This window comes from Ambystoma mexicanum, chromosome 4q, assembly GCF_040938575.1.
Source record: "Ambystoma mexicanum isolate Mex_15411 chromosome 4q, UKY_AmexF1_1, whole genome shotgun sequence".
Lineage (NCBI taxonomy): Eukaryota > Metazoa > Chordata > Amphibia > Caudata > Ambystomatidae > Ambystoma > Ambystoma mexicanum.
The window spans coordinates 108106593-108127067 of record NC_090928.1 but is presented as its reverse complement, the minus strand read 5'-3'; the positions used below and the strand labels follow the sequence as shown (position 1 = coordinate 108127067).

Genomic DNA, 20475 nt, shown 5'->3' with positions numbered 1-20475 from the left:
TGAACACATGAGGCAACAGTTGCTGCATATGTAAAGTCACGGAGCGACAACCTTAGGTGAGCTGCCTACTCACAGTCTGCATGTGTCCTCAAGATCTGGAGGACCAAGGCGCGAGGGCTCACCATCAGCCCCATAATCCAGATGACATCACCAGGTTGTGCAGAGGATGAGAATGAAGCCCTCCCCTGGGTGGGGAGGGAACCAGTGCATCCAGGCACAAACAGGGTCAGACAGGGGCCTTTGTTTGTGGGGCTTGGTGTCGGAGGGCCGGATATTCGCCTGTCAGTTCCCCATGGGTCTGGAAGAAGGGGGAGAGGGATAAATCAGCGCAGGTCAGGGGCAGGCATCAGGGCACTCCAGTACTCAGGGGAGGCGGGCAGCTAACTTGGAAAAGTGCTGTTCCGAAGCACCATGTGGGCAACAATGGCAAAAACAAATTAAGAAGGCCCTTAACCCTCCCTGATGTATGTGGAGAGCACAAAAAATGAATGTTATCTAGTCATGTCCAGCACATTTTGCGCGCATCATTGCTCAGGATGAACAAAGAAATAAAATATGCCAGAAGCCCTGCTGGCCCTACCTCGCATCAGCTGTGCTGGTTAACTGACTCCTCTCTTTTTAGCACCTGAATATGACGTTCATTTCATAGGGCACACAGAAACTGGACACTTTAATGTATTTTGGCCAGCAATGGAAAGGAGGTCAGCTGGGATAGATATAGAGTTTTCGAAAGAATGGTGAAAGTTGGTTCCCAGACGATTTGAAGAGATACAAGGTTTTGAGTTGGAAATTAAGAGGTAAGAGTTATGCTGAAAAGCCTGCAGTTAGTAGAGGCTGTGTTCAATGTTAGAAGTGTTTCTTTGAGATAGCCCACCGTACAGCCACTCTGTGCACCCCAGGGGACATTATTTTATCAGTTTACCAAGAAGAATCTGATAAAACTTACATTACCACCTATGCGTGTTTAACCATCTTCTTTTTGGTTTTGGCAGGAATTATTTCCTGCTATCATAGATGTTTCAGTAGACATTATTCAAAAGTGCCTAACATGGCATCCTCCAAAACAGCTCCCTTAACTCGACCACCAAGGTGTATTTCTCCTTTGCACTGTTGGAAGTCAACAAAGAGACTGATGCACTGGATGATTTAAGAAGGAGTGTGCTTACTTGCAATTATGAAAACACTGTAGTTGGGGAAGTGAAGCACTTTTCTTGGGATCAATGTTGACAAGTTGAACAAGAGGTAAGTCCATAGGTAAGTGACAAGGAAGGTGAGAAAAATATCCACTGACTCCCATTTACTCAGGGTCTCAGCCACCAACTGATATTCCAGGAAAACTCAGGGCACGCGTACAGCAACATTCCACACAGCAGCATTCCAACCAGGCATTCCACATGCATACAGGGCCAGGGCAGGGGAAAAGCACAGGACACAAAACTTCTCCCTCCCAGACAAAAGAAAAAGGTAAGGAGCAGAGCACAGGGGAATACAATAAAGAAGACAACGAAAGTATGGAATAGCGACCAATGAAGAAGGTACTGTAAGGAAGTCATGGTATCAAACAGTGAAGACAGACAGAAGTGATCACAGTTCAATGGTGTTTTTGAACTTCAATGGGTTGGTAGGACACCTGTCTAATCCTAAATCTAAGAATGGGAGCAAGCTCGGCCATCAAATAATAATAACGCAGTCCTAGTGAAGTCTCCGTCAAAATAGAAGTGCCTATACTAATAAACCTATTGCCAATCCTGTAGTGCGTGTGCGAAACATGAGCTAAACAACATGGCGCCGATGCGCGGCCAGTTTTGACATTCACTTCCATTACCACATTGAAAGCCTACGTTTTCGTAGGCTCAGTAAGTAAACGTCCATTTTTGCAGCAGAGGCAAGGTCACATAATAATATCAGATGAACTAACTGCAGGGAATAGTTGTATTGTCCTCCAAAGGACAAGCCAGAAAGGGAGTCAGAGTACTAGATGGGAAAGAGCGTTATAAACAAGTGAAATGACAGGAGGTACATTAGCCCAAAAGGGGTGAGGTCCCTTCTGCACCGCCCCTGAGGAGGGGGACGATGAGTCCCTAGGTATCCATCCATCAAACCATCCGACTTGTGCGAATTTGGGGAAAACGGTGAGTGCAATTGTGGAAATGGAGTCTAAACATTTGCACTCAAAGTATGAATAGGATGGTGATCAAACTCAGGTAATAACTGCCCATATTAAGGTAGACAGACGGCCTGGTGAAATTATTTTGGCACTCAGGAAATATACAGGAAATATACAGGAGCTACGCGCCTTAATTGATACCGGGGCAGAGGCCTCATTTATACATGGGAATCCTTCAAGGTTTAAGGGAAGACATTTAACGATTACAGGCTTAGGGGGAAAAGAGACTCCTGCAGTTCAGACTAAAATTGCTATGAAAATCAGAGGTTTTAAAAGGAACACCTATCAGGTGTTAATTGTCCCGATCCCTGAATATATTATTGGATTTGACATTCTAGGGGGACTAACCCTCGAATTGGAAGGGAAACTTTATAAGTTCAGGGTGAGTGCTCTAACCTCTACCCCCGTGATTGTAGGAAAGTTGAAGATGCCCCTAGTGCTGGTCCTGTTAGCCACAAAAAGAGTATCCATGAAACAATATTGTATTCCCGGGGGGGAAAAGGAAATTTAAGACACCATCAAAGGGTATGTCGAAGCCGGTGTATTGCTCCCCTTGACCACGGCTTGGAACAATCCGGTCTGGCCTGTTAAAAAAATTGACAGAAGATACCGGATGACTGTAGATTATCGTGAGTTGAATAAATACACTCCTCCATTAATACCTGCAGTCCCTGAGGCAGTGACTTTGATTCAAAATGTACAAAAGTTTGAGGGAACCAGGTATGCGGTGTTGGACTTGGCTAATGCCTTCTTCACCGTACTGATTGTGGATGAATGTCAGGAGCAATTTGCATTTTCCAGGAATTGGAGGCCGTATATGTTCCAATGCCTGCCAATGGGATACATGCATAGCCCGACAATCTGTCACCGGCTGGTGGCAGAACATTTAGTCAAAATTCTGTGCAAATTGTGCATTACATTGATGACATATTGATACAGGAAATGGATGAGCATAGTGTGCGAGTGCACCTAGATCTTATCATGGAAGGACTACAAAAGGAAGGATGGGAAATTAATGAAGCAAAGACCCAGGGTCCAGCAGAGACCGTGATTTTTCTGGGGATTCAGTGGCAGAATGGGCATCACGGAATGGTGCCAAAAGCTAAGCAAAAGATCACAGAGTTTCCCACTCTGAGGACTAAGAAACAAGCTCAGCAGTTCATTGGATTGTTTGGATTCTGGAGACAACATATACCACATTTGGGGCAGATTTTGGTGCCCCTCTACAAAGTGGCACGCAAGAAATTCAATTTTGGATCGGGTGAGGAGCAAGATAGAGCGTTCCAACTAGCAAAATATACTATACAGAAAGTACTTCATCTATGGCCATTGCCAGATGGGGAGGTGGAGCTGAATGTATCTGTACAGGATACCTATGCAAACTGGAGTTTGTGGCAAAAACAGGACAGGAAGCGGGTACCTTTAGGATTTTGGAGTCAGAAGTTGTCTGAGGTTGGTGACTAATATACTCCCTTTGAGAACCAATTGTTGGCATGTTATTGGGCACTCCTGGATAGGGAACAAATGATGGTGGGTCATGATGTATTAATCCGACTGGAAATACTGATCATGCAGTGGGTACTGAGCTCCTCTAAAACACATCGAATAGGGCATGCACAAGAGGCTAGTATTATCAAATGGAAATGTTACATCCAAGATCTGGAAAGGGCGGAGGGGCGAAACTACACAAGCAAGTGGCAGGGGTTCCATTAGTAGATCTGGAGCCCGAGGAGGGGAGGGAAATCTGTGAATCTCCAGTTAAATGGGAAATCCCCTATGGTGATTGAACGAGTGAGCAAGTTGAACATGCCTGGTTTAGTGATCAGCTAAATATGTGGGAACTGAGCGACACTGGAAAGCAGTCACATATAATAATAAATCGAAAAAGGTGTTAACCACCTCTGGAAAAGGAAACCATAGCCAATTTGCAGAATTGTATGCCGTGTATCAGGCTTTGAAACAGAAAGCACCTGGATGCTGTTATATTTATACAGACTCCTGGTCCATTGCGAATGGGCTGGTGGTGTGGTTGCCTACTTGGCAAGCAAAAGAATGGATGGAAAATTCATGGCAAAGAAGTGTGGGGAAAGGAATTGTGGCAAGACATTGCTGAAATGTTAATGCATACTGCAGTAACTGTGTATCATATTGAAGCACATTGTGCAACAGATTCAACAGAACAATGGTTCAATTCTGTTGCAGATGAACATGTCAAGATTTCGGTCATGGACACGAGGTCTGTGGAAGGTGATTTGGAATGGTTTGCTAAATGGCACCACCAGAAGAGTGGGCATCACGGAGAAAAAGCTACTATCAGGTGGCACAAGACAGGGGAATTAGCCTCCCATTAGAGATTGTGAAAACAGTGATTTTAAAATGTCCCGTGTGTCAACATCAGAAACAGAGATCTATTCCACATATGATTCACGGCACATTGGAATGGGGAAAATTGCCCTGACAGATCTGGCAGATGGATTATATCGGCCCCCTACCTATTAGCCAAGGATGTCAACATGTGTGTACTGTTGTAGACACATACTCTGGTTATTTAATGGTGTTGCTATGTAAAAGAGCCACCCAATTGAATGCAATCAAATTGTTAGATCAAGTGGCTGTGTATTATGGTGTTCCCTTACAGATTCAAAGTGATAATGGGTCACATTTCAAGGGGAAGTTGTTTTAAACTATTGTCAGGAAAAAGGTGCTGAATGGATCTTTCATGTCCCATATCACCCTCAGGCTTCAGGGTTAATTGAGAGAATTAATGGATTGTTGAAAGAACAGCTGCGCAAAACGGGTGAGGGCACCCTGAAAGGGTGGCGAGAGCATGTGTTGTATGCGGTTCAGATTCTCAACAACCGTCCCATTGTGAACGGTGAGACTCCATTGATGTGCATGTTAACGCCAGCCTTACAAGTCAGACCTAACAGAGCTATGGAAACCCTCTTGTATTGGGAAATGTTTCCTGGGGCATTGGCTCCTTATCAAGCCCCTCCTGAGTCTGCTGGGGTGGATCTGCATGCGTGGGAAGAAATCCGACTTGAGCCTGGGGCATTGGGGTGATTGATACTGGGATTGCGGTGCAAATTCCGTTTGAACATATGAGATTAATTGCCCCTAGATCTGGCTTAGCCCTAAGAGGTATTCAGGTGTTGGGAGGGATTGTGGATGCAGACTATCAGGGAGAGATCAAAGTAATTCTTAAGAATAGTGGAGAGAATATTTTGCCCATCCATAAGGGAGATAGGGTGACACAATTGATACTGGTACGTGTGAAACTGTCTATGGTGAAGAAAGGGGAGCCACCTACGGTAATACCAACTCGTGGGGACAAGGGTTTTGGCTCATCAGATACAATGGTTCTGGGTGCCAAGGTGTGGGTGGAAAAGCCTAATGCTTCGCCCGTCCCAGCGGATGTAATAGCATCAGGAGAGGATCAGGTGGTTCTTGTGATGGAACATGGAAAAAGGAAATTGACTCATATTGTGGCGACAAATGTTATTTGCGCGAATGATGTACTCCACTGATAACTTGTTTTTTAATACAAATTTTTTAGATCCTAAGTATACTGATTGCCTGTGTGGAGCGCAGTGGAGGCCTTTCAGGAGGGCCCCGGGACATGCTTGTAGAGGTGGCAAATGTCTCCATTCTACAGAATGGGAGTTTGGATGAGGACTGACACGTCTGCTACCACCTTTGCACCCGATGATGCGTCCATTGCAGCATATCGTGGTGCGCAAAACGACGAGGGAGCAAGCGTAATGCCTCGCCCTCTTCTGCAGTTTCTATGTCCTTTGTGGAGAATTGCTATTCCGCCATTGTCAGGCAACCTGAGAATATATGGGTTTACCTGGCACGACAGGTATTAAATATTTCACATTTCTGTCTGGCGGATGTACACGATTCCGCAAATTTGATTTCCACCTGCCTTGTAGCTATACCAACACCTACCACGGTATTGCAATATCTCCTTTAGGTAATGCATGAGGATTCTCAGATAGATGATTCTGAAGTACAGAGTTCTTTTTCCATTTATGAGTATTGTGTGGACACGGACCGCAGATGGAAGAATATAACTAGTATCATCACTTACAATATCGCTCCTGCTGATGTTTGTTATCAAATGACTTGTGATCCGAACTATATCGGTAAATGTCAACAGCTAGATTTAAACAAAGATACAGAAAAAACTGGTTTTGAGCAGCGTTTATGTGCATGATGACCTCTAATAACATGGTGTGTAATTTTACTGTTTATACAACCAGTCACCTGTATCATGTGAAACTCGCTACGGGTTGGTTATTTTCCTGAGGAAATTATACCTAATTTACCTCAATATACCTATTCATATATCCCTGCTAATATTTCGGGCGGCCCCTGTGCTTAAACTTGTCTTGGTTTAATTATGTTTCCTTTGCAGCCTGCTGTTCGTCGATCTATGGAATCTGTCCATAATATTGCCCTGTCACCCTATTGTAATTCTGATGTGCATTTATTGTCTGAAGCTGAAGTTTTGGTGCTGGCCATTTTGATAATAGGAATTTGGGTCCTGGCAGCCAGGGAAAATAAACCCATGATTAAATTATCTTATTTGGTAGTGAAAGGCTATTTTGCAGAATAGAGCTGCTATTTATTATTTGTTTATAAGCATAATTTAGGTTGTGATGCCATAGAAGGGATGTGTTGCTTAAATTTGGAGGATCATTTCCGTTCCATTGAAAAACATATTGGTAGGTTGAAAGATCTTATTGCTTAGGTCACCCAGAATCAGGACGCAAACTGGTGGGGTCAGTTGTTTGCTTGGATTCCCGAGGGGTTGCGTACCATATTTTGGTTTTTGGGGTTTTAGTTATTTTTATTTGTTGGTGTTGTTGTATTTTGTGTATTCCGAATTTGTGGAGGATGTTTCGGAAGTTTTGTCAACCATCTTTTCACCCACTGGGTTATGGTAGTTGATTGTCCCAGGGGTGTAGTGTAGTGTGTGTGCAGAAAATGAGCTAAAACAACATGGCACCAATGCACTGCTATTTTGGACATTCACTTCCAATACCGCAATGAAAGCCTCCGTTTTCGTGGGCTCAGTAAGTAAACGTGTATTTTTGCAGCGCAGGCAAGGTCACATAATGATGTCAGATGAACTAACTGCACGGAATAGTTGATGTATTGTCTGCCGAAGGACGAGCCAGAAAGGGAGTCGGAGCAGTCTGCAGGTGTAGTGATAAGGGGTGGGAAAGAAGGCAAGGAAGAGAATCTGGGTTTTTCCACTTCTAACTGGAATGTTCCACTATTGGCTGCTAATGCTTATTGTCTGCTCTTCGGCCGAAGGCAGTCTGGTAGCCTACCGGGATGGGGACTCCCCCATAAAGAGAAGAGGTATTCCTCTTAGGAAAGACAGATAGAACTAGACCCCCGGGTGATGCAGTCTCGCTGAGAGGGAGGATGCTCCGCTCCAGACCCCGTTAGCCCAAGTGATCTCTCTGCCTATCTGCTCTGGGACTAAGCATTGTTGTGGTGGCCGAGATTAAGGAGTCTTCTGCAACCATTCTAACAGTGATGCTTTTTTAATGTTTTTTTTTTATAATTGACTATATATATATATATATATATCTATATATATATCTATATATATATATATATATATATATCTATATATATATATATATATATATATATATATATATATAGATATATATATATATATTGTGTGTATGTATAATGTATGAATAAAGGGCCTATAACGAGCCATTTTCTTTCTTTATAACTATTGGTCCAAGTGTGATTTCTTGCCTATCCAATAACTTGTTTTGTTGGGGTCTAGGGTTATATACGTTTGAGGTCCCTCCACATGGCCTAGCAAAAATCGAAACAAATCCTTACTTCTAAATACAAATGGTGTGGGACAACAATGTATGCAAAAAGAAAATTGTTTAAGAGAAATGATATGTCAGGATAGTCGAGCAGTTTTCCCTTCCCCACGTTTTCAGCACATGACAAGGTGGCACGCTCGATCTTCGCACCCGCTCTGGCTTCTCTGCTACGAGGATATAGTTTGAAGCATAGGTATCAGGGCTTTCGGCACCAAAGTCTCTTTCCCAATAAAACTCTGGGGAGGGCCTGACATAACAAACAAGCACCAAAGTTCCTTTCTTATCAGGATTTTCATATTCATAAGTTCTCGGGTCAACTGTTCACCATGGGTCTCCCTCCTTCAGGCTTGGACCCCCTTTTAACACAATGTGCACAATTGGTCTCCCTCGATCGGCCTCAGACAATGGATCTCCCTTGTTCGGGCTCGGATCCCTTAAGCTACAATGTTCACAATTGGTCTCCCTCATTCAGGCTCGGACTATGTAATCTCACTTTCTAAGCTTTCCTCTTTATATAAAAAATCGAAGACTTTTGATTGAGCGATACAAAGTGAGATTTTGCTCACACCGTCGCAGGACCACTTCGATTCACTTAATTTCTCATTTTCATCTTTTACTTTTTGCTACTACCAATTCTTGTCTCGATACCTCAGAGAGACCTTCGATTGAGCACACTCACATGCCGATCCACTCTGTCACTGGTTTTGAATCTTTCTCTGTTAAAGTTTAAACATCCATCAGCAATTAAGTTTTCCTTGTATCTTTCCTCACACGCATTACTAATCTTTGTTCTTGCACTCTTTATACAATGTTGTGGCTTGCAACCTTGACTTCAACACAGACCGGTCTTGCATTGGTCTCCCCAACTCATCAGCTGTGTTGATCTCTTTGTGGCTGCTTTGATACTGGAACCAAGGACGGTACCACGGCGACTGCTGCCCCTCCCCGACTCGGTCAGCCATGAAGGAGGGCACAGATATCTCCGACACACAATGCAGTCTGGTTTCCTGACCTTACGCTTTTTATCTGAAGGTTTCTGGAAAGTAACGGTTTCTTGCCTGAAAGGTCAAGGCATCTCCCTAATTGTGCATCCTCCTTGGTTTATCGTCTGTCTCTCCTCGTTCAGCTGCCATCTAGAAAACACTGTTCCTTCATGTGTATTGCCTCGCTCAGAGTGTGCTCTTGGGCTGAGCCTTTTATCTGTATGAGGAAGCTTAATGGAAGTGTGGTATGAGTGGTTACCAGTAATTGCCTGACCTTGCCTGACTATAGTAGTGGGATGTGTCAGGTACAATGCTCGGGTGTGAGTCTGTTTTCTTCCAGAGCGGGTTGTCTGTGTGAAAGTGTTTGTGAAGGGAAAGGCGGAAGGGGGGTAAAGTTCCCAAATATCCTACCGGGTAGGATTGGGTAAAGGTGTTACAGGGAGGGGGATACTGCATCTCACCATCAGGTGTCCCACTCCCGCTCCCCGAACACCCCTCACCCAGGTGATCCTCCTGCACTGGTACACCCCCAGGAACAGGATCCAAAAGTGATGGCTGTGTTCTGGCCACCTGGATGACAGATCCCCCAGGACTAGCGGGTGAGAGACTTTCTGGTTTCTCACAGTACCAACCACCACGTTGGCCCAAACAAAACAACAAAAAACTGAAGGCTCAAAACTCCCCATAGCCTCTCGCTCCATTCTAGAGAACAAGGAGCACATGCTCCCACCAATCTCATTCCCTCAACATACTGCACAGAAACAGGATATCTATACCAAAACACGTGCCAGTCTTGTACTGGCAAAACAGCGAGGCACTAAGAATAAGGGAACCAGCCCACCATCGTCTTCATCGCAAATCCACAAGTCCACAAAAACACAATGTCACCCATCTAGAATCCTACTACCCAGCACTGTGGTGCACTGAGGAAACAGTACGCCACTCAACAACTAACTGCCAAAGGTGTCACAACTCACTGCCAAAAGCAGAACAAATCTCTCCTAAGAGCACTATAACTCAACACCCAGAGCGCTAATCAAACCATGCACAACTCGACTCAGGGGATCAGGCACCCACCACCAGCACACCAAAGAGAAAGAGGATCACCCTCTCGAGGCTACTGGGTGTCCAACTGCAAGTTCTGCAGAAGCACAGGTGGGAACCCCCCTCCCTCCAACTATAACATTCAACAAAATAACTAACGGGTGTCCAAAACCCCTCCACCACGAAAACAGGCACCGGTAAAACCAAAAGAAACCACAAGGTGCTGGGTGTCCAACATCCTGGGCAGCCTGTGGCCAATTCAGGCTCAAAAGCAGACACTGCACCACACCACTTACCCCATTCAGATTGTGCCCCCCTGGCGGACACTGAACTGGTAACCCACACACACACACATTGTTGGGCCACTGTAAAACCTGGCAAGTGGTTTGCTACGTCACAGGCTGTATTTTTACAAACACACAAACGCACACATGCGCATGCAAGACCTCCTAGCACAAACACACACATGCATGACCTCCGAGCGCAATTTGTACTTAATTAAGCATGGCTAAGAAATAAACCTCTCTGCTAAAAAGTCCATGCCTTAGCTAAAAATTCTATCATGCCGGTGGTCCTGTGGAGGAAGAACATGTTAACATAAAACACAACATTCAACATAATATAATTGCTGTGATATTAAATGGCCCTAAACTTAATAACAGAGGCTGCGCCATATATATCTGAAACACACCTCATCATTCAACCCCAGGCATGAACCAGGTCACCACACACTTAACAGGCCTCACATGACCTATCTAGTGTCAACCAACAATGACAATTCCACAAGAATATTGCCCCAATAAAAACAGCTATTGCTCACACAACTACTCCACAGCACCAACTATGAAAACATAGAACACAGACGTCAACTGTTCCTGCTGCTGCTGCAAAGCGGCACATTACAACGAATAGAAACCGATCAATAAGCAGGTGCAGAACGATGGCAACAGACCAATTCACAACAAAACTAACAAATACATGTTTTTTAAAAAAAAACATCTTCTTCCTCACATTGCCACCAGCCTTGAAACACAGCGTTACTATTTTCCCCACCTGGAAGCTGCCCACATAAGACAGAGCTGCCAGCCAAACAACGCAGTACCTCAAATGCAAGCACCTTCCTTGGCACCAGACCTTAAATTTCAGCGTGAAATGTTCCTCGCGAGACATTACTTAACTTCAGAATATGCTGTTAAGACAGTCCTGCAGCCACTCGACCCGACTGTGCCGCTCTCCTATCTCTTCCGGCGTAAAGAAAACTGAAGCCACTGCCGTGTTTCGATACCTCCGCATAGTTCTGCGTGGCCCACACAGCAGGGTCCTTTTCTTGAAAAGAGACGTACGTTCCCAATGATGCGCTGAGCTTCCGACCTCAACATTCCATCACTTCATCATTATGGGGGACCCTCTGGAGAGTACGGAGCTCCCAAGCTGCGCCCAAAGGACCTCAAACCCTGACCCTCGTGGCTCTGAGTCCCGCTCCAATGAGCCCGCTCATGAACTCCTCAGCACACCGGACCTCCAGGCAACCCCACTTAGCCCAGGAGTAGGACAAACTCGTTGCAGGAAAGGTGGTTTACTCCCGGTCACAAGGCTCTTGTTGTCTTTACTGCAAACTCTCACCCACGCCAAAACGCTGCCTTACTTGTTCTCTCCAGGGCCACTGTCCCCTTGCCTGTTCCCTCCCAGGCTCCTGCAACCTTCTCTGGGGATCTGTCCCAGGCCCACACAGCCACCTCGAGGGTTCTCTCCCAGGCCAAATGGCTGCCTTTAATGTGTGTCTCCCAGGCTGGGGTCCAGACTCTCCCAGCAGCCTTAGGTGCCAGACAACGCAGGATGGCCCAACTGCTCAACAGGCCCTCTAGCTGCCCCTTGCAGCTACGATCTGCCCCAAGCTGCCCCTTTCTAGTCCTGTAACTCCTTTGTTCTGCACAGGGGTCAGCTCACTTCACTAGGGTCGGGGGCCGGTGCATGTTTCCTCTCCCTGGTCTCACTCGTCCTTTCCTTTTCTCAGATGCAGCTAAAAGTTCCTGGCCCTTCCGGCTCCAAGCCAGCTCATCACCAGGGAAAAGATGTGCAATGAAACATCTGGACACTATAGTTGGGAAGTGACGCACTTTACTTGGGATCCATGTTGACAAGGTGAACAAGATCTAAGTTCATAGGTAAGTAACAAGAAATGTGAAGGAAACATCCATTAGGCTCCCATTCACTCATGGTCTCAGCCACCAACTGACATTCCAGGAACACTCAGGGCACTCACACAGCAGCATTCCATCCAGGCATTCCACTGGTCTACATGCATACAGGGCCAGGGCAGGGGAGAAGCACACGGCAAATAAAGAAGTAGACTCATTCAAACACATATCCCCATAATAATCTCAGGTAGTCTTCTTTTGCCCATGGCAGAATGATCATCTGTTTTACTGGAACAACAAAGGCAAGTCATTTTCTTTTTAATGGGTTGCCAAATGTCTGGAGTTCTGTAAAATTGCCATGCCAGTTCAAAATTGTAAATGCAATGGTTTCCCCAGAAACAGATCACCATTCCGACATCATAATGTGTTTTACTGGGGCAACAATGGCATAACACCTTCTGGGCCGAAAAACATGGAATGGCAATGTGTTTTGTTGGGGGAGGGCTTGCATGGCTTTTTTCAGAGTGACATCATAATTGTCTATGTCAATGTAAGTGTCAGTATGATCGTGTGCATTACTAGAGAAAAAAACAGGCATGCCACTTGTAAAACCAGGAATACAACATTCTGGAGACAAAATACAAATCCACTCCTCAATCTGATGCCAGTCTAAAACATTGCATGCCAATGTTGACCAAGAAAAATACGTTATTATGTTAGCAATAATGTGTTCTAATGGCACATGTTTCGCAGATGTGCTCACATTGAAGGCTGACTTCTTTGGGTTCCCACAGTCTGACCTTACTAAGTGCGCGGTTTAGCCCCTGAGTCTGCATGAGCAATCCTCTCACGTGCCTCCATCTTCAATTAGAGAGAAAGCAAAGGAGTTCTCTTTTTTTCCCTACAGACTTCTTCAAAGCAGCTAATTCAAAAAGCCGCACCAGCCGCATTTCCCATCCCTTTTTCTATTCTAAAGTTGATGGCATTTACAAAAGCAAAGCTGAAAGTAATATTTCGTTCTTTTCTCTGCAGGATTCCACATTGCTTAGTATAGGTAGATAGATTTTAGTTGGATTATGTAATCAGGAGACCATATCCGCCAAGCGGTATCTAATGTACTTTGAGTTATCTGCATAAATAAATAGGTGTGCAGTTGTTTTGCTAAAATGCTAAACAGCAGGCTACAGTGGATGGATGGGGGGGGGGACATGTCATTGGTTCCCCTAGAGAAATGCATGCACATTTAATGGCTTTCAATACAATGTTCTGTACAAGGCACTATGTCGAGACATTTTTCTTAAAAAATAATGTATGCTCCTCCACTTCAACAATATACCAGCCGAAACCAAACTGCACATACACTGATTTGTAACTGATTTGTAACTGCCCAATACCACAAACAAGGTCACCAAAAATCGTTTTGATATTCAGTCAGAAATGTTTATTCGGATCAAACACAGACAAAATACAATGGCTCAATACATATTAAGATAAAATTGCTGTTCACCTGGTCATAAAATACAATTTTCCAAAAATAAGTACCAGTCACAGTACAACTTTCTACAAAAATGAATAAAATCCCATAACATACAGAAAAAAGTTCATAAATGCCAATGCACATTTCAACCAGTAGGGTACCTCCTTGTTGCTGCACAGGTATTATAGACATTATAATACAGCATGCAAGACATGTTTAAGGAAATAAGATGTCATCAAAATCACCTAAAGGGAATCAGGTATTTTGCCTGGTTATAGCCTTCTCTCGATAAGGTGGGGAGTCAGACCTCAACAATTAAGTTAATTTAATAATATTTACTTTTAATTGTATTTATTGAGCATTTGTTAGGCGCCTATACAACAAAATAGTGTTTCCAGGAACCACAAGACAAAGTGGGGATGGAACAAGCGGAGTAAATAATAATGGAAAAAAAGATAGTAAATATACAATCGTGGTTCTACTAGGCCTTGTGACAGTGCTGGGTGGGGGGGGGGCTGGTGTCGACTGGGCAGGGCCTGGTAACCTGTGAGATACATGAAGGTGCAGGCCGCCAGTCTCAGCAGCAGTAGGGTGATTAGCAGGGAAGGGAAAAAGGGAAAGAGGTGGAGAATAGCAGAGTTTTGAGAAGTTTCCGGAATTTAAGGAGGTTTGGCTCAAGTCTGAGAGGGACAGGGAGGCTGTTCCAAAGAGAGGGACCTTCTCTCCCACTCTCTTCTTGGAGAAGAGTTTGACAAGCAGAGAGTTGGAGTTAGAGGAGCGAAAGGCTCTAGAAGGGAAGTATTAATGGGTGGAAAGTTGGAGATAGCATGGTCCCAGCCCCCAGAAAGCCTTGTGGAAGATGCAGAGGGTCTTGAATTGGATCCTTGCGGCCACAGGCAGCCATTGGAGAGATTTTAGAGCTGGAGAGATACGGTCCCTGGGCTTGAGGCCAAGGATAAGTCTTGCAGCCCTATTCTGGATTAGCTAAAGGGGCATAGGGAGGAAAGGGAGAGATTGAGAAAGAGGCTGTTGCAGAAGTCCAGCCTAGAGAGGACCAGAGCTCTGGAAACATTGAGCCTCTGGGGAAAGGTGATGAAAGGTAGAATTCCTCTAAGGAGGTCAAGCTGGAAGTGGGCCTTCTTGGCAAGGTCCAAGATGTGCGGGGTGAAGGAGAGAGAGGAGTTGAAAAATTACCTGAGGTGTTTGGCCAGATGCGAAGGCAGCTAGAAGGTAGCAGGAAAACAGGGCGCAGGTGTCCCAATAAGAAGGATCTCTGTTTTACTGGCATTAAGACAGAGGTAATTAGCCAGACGCCATCCCTGGATAGCAGTCAGACAATCAGGGATGAGAGAGGAGGAAGAGGAGGTAGCAGAGGGAAGTTTGAGGAAAGCTGTGTGTCATCAGCATAACACTGGAAATTAGGAGAGAAGGAGGAGATCCATGGTGATAGGATAGAGCCCTTCAAGGATGCCACAGGTGGAGAGTGAAGTGGTGGAGGTTAAATAGCCCAGCTGCAAATAGGAGGGGTGGTTAGTGAGGAAGGAGGTCAGCAAATACAGTGCCTGGTCCGTGATGCCAAGGGCATCACAGGGACGTTTTATGATAGAATGGTTGACCGTGTCAAAGGCAGAGGAGAGATCGAGGAGAATGAAAACAGCAGGAGAGTTAGAGTCAAGATTTGCAAGCATGTCTTCACGGGTGTTCAGGAGAGCAATTTCTGTGCCTCTGGATGCCTGGAATCCAGATTGATGGTCATGGAGGCAACCAACGAGTTCAGTATGAAGGATCAGTTGGGGGAGACCAACTTCTGCAGGAGTTTACCCAGGAAGGCAGTGGTGGAGATACGGTGATAGTTAGCTAGGCAGGAAGGGTCAGCGGATGGCTATTTTAGGAGGGGATGCACAAGGGAGTGCTTGAGAGATAGAGGGAAAGAGCCAGTGGCAAAGGAGTGGTTACAGAAATCGGCAAAAGTCAGGGCGAGAGAGGAGATGTTGTCCTTAATGGTTCTAGAAGAACAGGGGAGCACCTGTTTGAATGAGACCTTCATAGAGCGGAGAACTTTGCAGACCTCATCAGGTGGTATGGGCAGGAGGGAGGGAGTGCGGGGGGTGGCAGGAGGGGAGCCAATGGAGGCAGTAGAGCAGGAGTGAAGGTGGGGGTGGTGGAGATTGAAGACAGGATATCTGAAGTTTCAGATGTGAAATGGGAGACCAAAGTGGTGCAGAAAGCCTGGGAAGTAAGGAGATAGGTGAAGATTGCAGTTGGATTAGCGAGTTCCTTGCAGATTTTGAAAGGTTCAGCCATGTTGCTAGTGGCTCCAGAGATGTGGACTTGGATTTGGGCCCTCTTCTTGGAGCGGATGGAAAAACGATATTGCCTTTGGAGCAGGTGACAGGCCAGTTTGTCAGAGGATGAACCCGAGGTCTGCCACTTCTGTTCAGCAACCCTGCACTACGTTTCAGAGTTGCTAGATCGGAGTCATGCCAGCCGTTGCACTTGGAGGCAGGATCCAGGTGGATCCTCATGACAGGGCAAGGAAGTTGTGGTTAGAGATGGAGAGGGGCAGTTTAGCAAGGACAGAGTCAGAGAGAGAGTCAGAAGCTGGGGTGGGACAGGGATGAAAGTGGAAGCAAAAGCAGCGGCTGACACTCACTTCATCAGTCGGATAATATGGAAGGAGGCTGTCATCTGTCAGTGCGGGGTGGGGGGTAGCTCAGATAGAGGGCCAAAGGGCCCCAAGCGGGATGTCACCATAGATTAAGGCATCCAGATTGTGTCCTGCTGAGTGGGTCGGACCGGAAGGAAGAATAGTGAGAAAGAGGGAGTTACAGAGGTCATGGATCTGTGAGGTGGATGATTCAGGAGAGTTGAGGTGGATATTGAAGTCACAGAGGAGGAGGAATTTAGAAGAAGAGGTCAAGAGGGCAGAGGTGAGGTCAGCCCATTCAGAAAGGAAGAGAGAGATAGGGGCGGGACACTGTAGATGGTAGCGAGGAGGAGTGAGAAAGTAGGAGACCCCGTGCCTATAGACGAGGTATTCAAAAGAGGGGTAGGATTGAGTAGGTATGATAGAAGCAGGGACGCACTCGGGAAAAATCAGGGCCACTCATATAACCCTATGCATTACCTTTGAAGATAAAAAAACTCTCTAAAAAGAGCCCTTAATTTGTGCTGAGGTGAACATATACTTTGGAGGGACTGGGGTGAACTGAGAGCCTGTGTCTCTTCCCCCCAAATTCTGGAGACCCCCGAGCAAAACATTTTCTTTGGGCTCAGGAGAGTGACAGGGGCCATGGGCTGCTGGTGCCCTTCCCCCTCAGGGCTCAGGGCTGCTCTCCTAAGCAGGCAAAGCAACGTGTGACATGTGTCAGTCACCTCATAACATCTACTCAATGCAGTATTGTTATCGTCCGCAGAGCAACATACTGCAGTCTGGCATGTTTCCATGGTGATGGCTGTCAACAATCGTTGATAGTCTTTAACGATGGCGGAGGCATTGACGCCGATGCACACCTGCTAGCTGCAGCATTTGTGAAAACATCAAAAGCAAGATGTATGTTATGCTTCACCTGTATTGGTTGCCTGGGAGTGTGGCAGAAATCCAATTAATGAAGATTTGTTTGCACCGGGTGTGTCCGTTCATGTTTTTTGATTGTCTTCCTGTTGTGCTAAAAATTGAAATAACATGATACATCTGATCAGAATGATTACTACAGGCGAGATAATTGTGTTTTTTTGTTGTAAGCATAGCAAACATATTTTTGCACGTGTGGCATAATGCGTCTGTAGAGGATTGAGATGTACTTTGCTGACAAATGCAGACAAAAGCATCCACATGTGCGTGCAGTCTCCCTTTCTTCGTGGAAAACGTTTTTATCCACTGGAAGGATAACACGGGGGAGCAATTAGATGCCTTCAGGATGGATAAATGCATGCACGTGCCTTTGCTTTCATCAAAGTCTAATTGCCTCCCAGCAGGGGCGTTGCTAGGGGGGGGCTGAGGGGGCTATAGCCCCTGATCTTAGTTGCAGCCCCGGATAGAATCTCAGAAGCTACAGCCAAAAGACTAGCTAGCCCCCAGTCCCAACTGTTCCGACATTAGCTTAGCCCCGGGTCTTTTCCAGACCTAGCAACACCCCTGCCTGCCAGAATAGTTGGTAGCTCGAAGCTACATCTTAATAGCACAGTACATATGAAAGTACTAAATGCAGACACATCCTTCCAGACTAATTGTCAGGAAAACAGAACATGTGTTGCATCACACTTTTTGCCATGGATGCATACTTCAGATCGGCTTGAGTAACCATGAAAGGAAATATCATTGGATAGTAATGTTTGCGGACCGAATTTCATCTAAAATAAGTGTGTGCGTGACTGTGTAAAGAGTGCAGCCACTGGCAGTGGAGCTACAGCTCCCCGCCTGCTTCTGCCATCAGCAGGCTGGCTTTCCAGGAAGTCCTTCCCCTTTAATTCCCGGGAGGATAGCTCAGCGGCAATGTGCTCGCCTTGAAAGCAAGATGACACGGAGCAACACGGGTTCGATCCCTGGATCCCTGGGTCCGTGCTTAGAAACCACTGGGTATTAAGTGCGTTATAAATAACCTATCATATCATAATTCCACCTAAAGATGGTGTTTGAGTGTGATAGGGGAGGTGAAACAGTTGCTACAAAGTGGCAGATGTGACCCCACTATTGTAAAGTTTAAGGATGCCACGGGTAGGACTGACAGCTAAGTGAGAGAGGGATCTTTAATAGCAGACGCACTGCAGAAACGTCAAACGGCAACTGGACCTCTAGAATGTTTCTCTACTTTTCTAAGCATAACTCGCTTGAGCATCCCTGTGCAAAAGCAGCATAACAAGGCACACAGAGCAGGGGAAAGTATTGAAAGAGCGGACAGAGAGGGTGGGGGTTGGGACCATAAACAAAGGGTGCAACCAATACTACAACATATATAATATAACCTTGGGATCTTCGAGAACTATGGAGTATGGAGTATCAGACCATGAAATATTTTGTACAGCTTGAGTGAATTGATCTGCCCTCTGACTTATATCTGGCTCTCCCGCACGGCTATCTAAGGCCCACCAACTGTGCTATGCTTTGGGCATGCATGGCACTTTGGGAACCCCTAGCTATTCTTTCTGCATTGCAAACTCTGCCATCCCTGATGTGGATGGCATTTCCCAATAATTCTGCTCCCCCCGCTGGGCGGCTGGACCTGGGCATACCTTTTGCAATGTGTCACGGCAACCTAATCCTACCAGTTCACCTTTGTGCAAATGTGGGACTCTGACAGCATTCCTGGGATAACACAACGTTTTCACAGACTGTTTTTCTGACACCCTTCTACAGAGACCTTTAACTTCTGATGTGATGTTCATGCCTCTTTTGCGTACTAACCAGCATTGCCTGATAAAGGAGTAGGCCTTCCTCCCCCATATAAAATCGCAAAGAGCTATCTATGCCATGATGTTAGGGGTTGCAGTACATTTACAGAACCTCAATCACTTTCTAAAATCCAACCCATTCAACAATGTTGCTTTCAGCACGTGGTTTAACTTTTCTACAAAGCCATTTTGCTCCTATGGGTTTCACCCAAAGGTCTTCCTAAGCAGGGGACAGCTGGTTGTTCCGTGCCCAGTGTAGACTCCTTCATGACTACCACAAAGGCAATACACGCCAAAGCTTAATAAATCAAGACTTACCACAAATATGTACGCTGAGGCCCAGCGTTGTAAGTCAGCTTCATTCAGGGTAGCAAAACAGTTTGCTTGTCTTCTGGATACCTACCTCTGCATCTTTCTCGTCCAAAGCTGTCCCGTACATCCCTAGGTTTTACAGCCCATTCAGAATTATACAAAAGATAAACCTAGTTGTGTTTGTCTTGCAGCGGCAGCCAAGGTGGCGACATATACATCCTGTGTTCCACATATCACAACTTAAGGCACATCAACTCACCCCGTTTCCTGGATGACTGTCCTAGCATCTCCCCCTCACCCCTTCAGTTCTTCGTGATGGGGAGCCAGAATACAAAGTTGCTAATATCTGTGATGCCAAGATTTGGTAGGGGTGCATACAGTATCTACTTCACTTGAGGGTCAAGGCTCAATCTGCACAGTTTGGGTAATGGAGATAATAGTTGAACCAGGCCATGGCCTGCTCCCATCACTTAGGAACGGCGGTACAAACTAAGAAATGTTCAGTGATCTCTCAGCAAAACACAAAAACTCACATTGCCAAAATTAAGAATAGAAATGTTGTGTGACACAAGTAGGGCACAAGGTAGTATACACTTATAGAATAGGAGGTTCCAGAACACGTAGATAGGGCACACGTGCAACAGACATGAAGAACATTTACCAGGCACAAAGATCACTAAAATGGCAGGAGGAAAACTGACCCAAATTGGCAAGCCTCAATTCTGAAATACTGAATCCAGACATAAATTGCTTAGCACATAGTTTTCCAGGCCTCACAAAGCCCAGACATCAGAGCAATGGCAAGGTCAGTGGGCTAAAGGGAGGTTTGCATGAGGAGCCAAAGCCGCACCAAATAACATTTCCCAGAGCACACAGCATACAATTGTAAGGTTCATTAGTTTGAGTTGGTAGCAGTGAGGAACACACACACATCCCTGAATACTAGGTGCAGGTAGCTACCGTGCCAATTGATCCCACAACAAACAAACACACAGTGCCCCATATGGCCACTGAAGGAGAGCGCATAAATGCAGAACAGTAGGAAAATCCCAATAAATGATCAAAATGATTTTAGCACGGTGGTCCAAATTAGATG

General features: G+C 45.6%; 1 protein-coding gene across 1 annotated transcript in view; it reads right to left on the bottom strand.

The window, feature by feature from the left end:
- The window catches only part of CLVS2 (clavesin 2), a 409036-nt gene that overhangs the window by 96304 nt on the left and 292257 nt on the right, over window positions 1–20475 (bottom strand). The window lies entirely within an intron of this gene.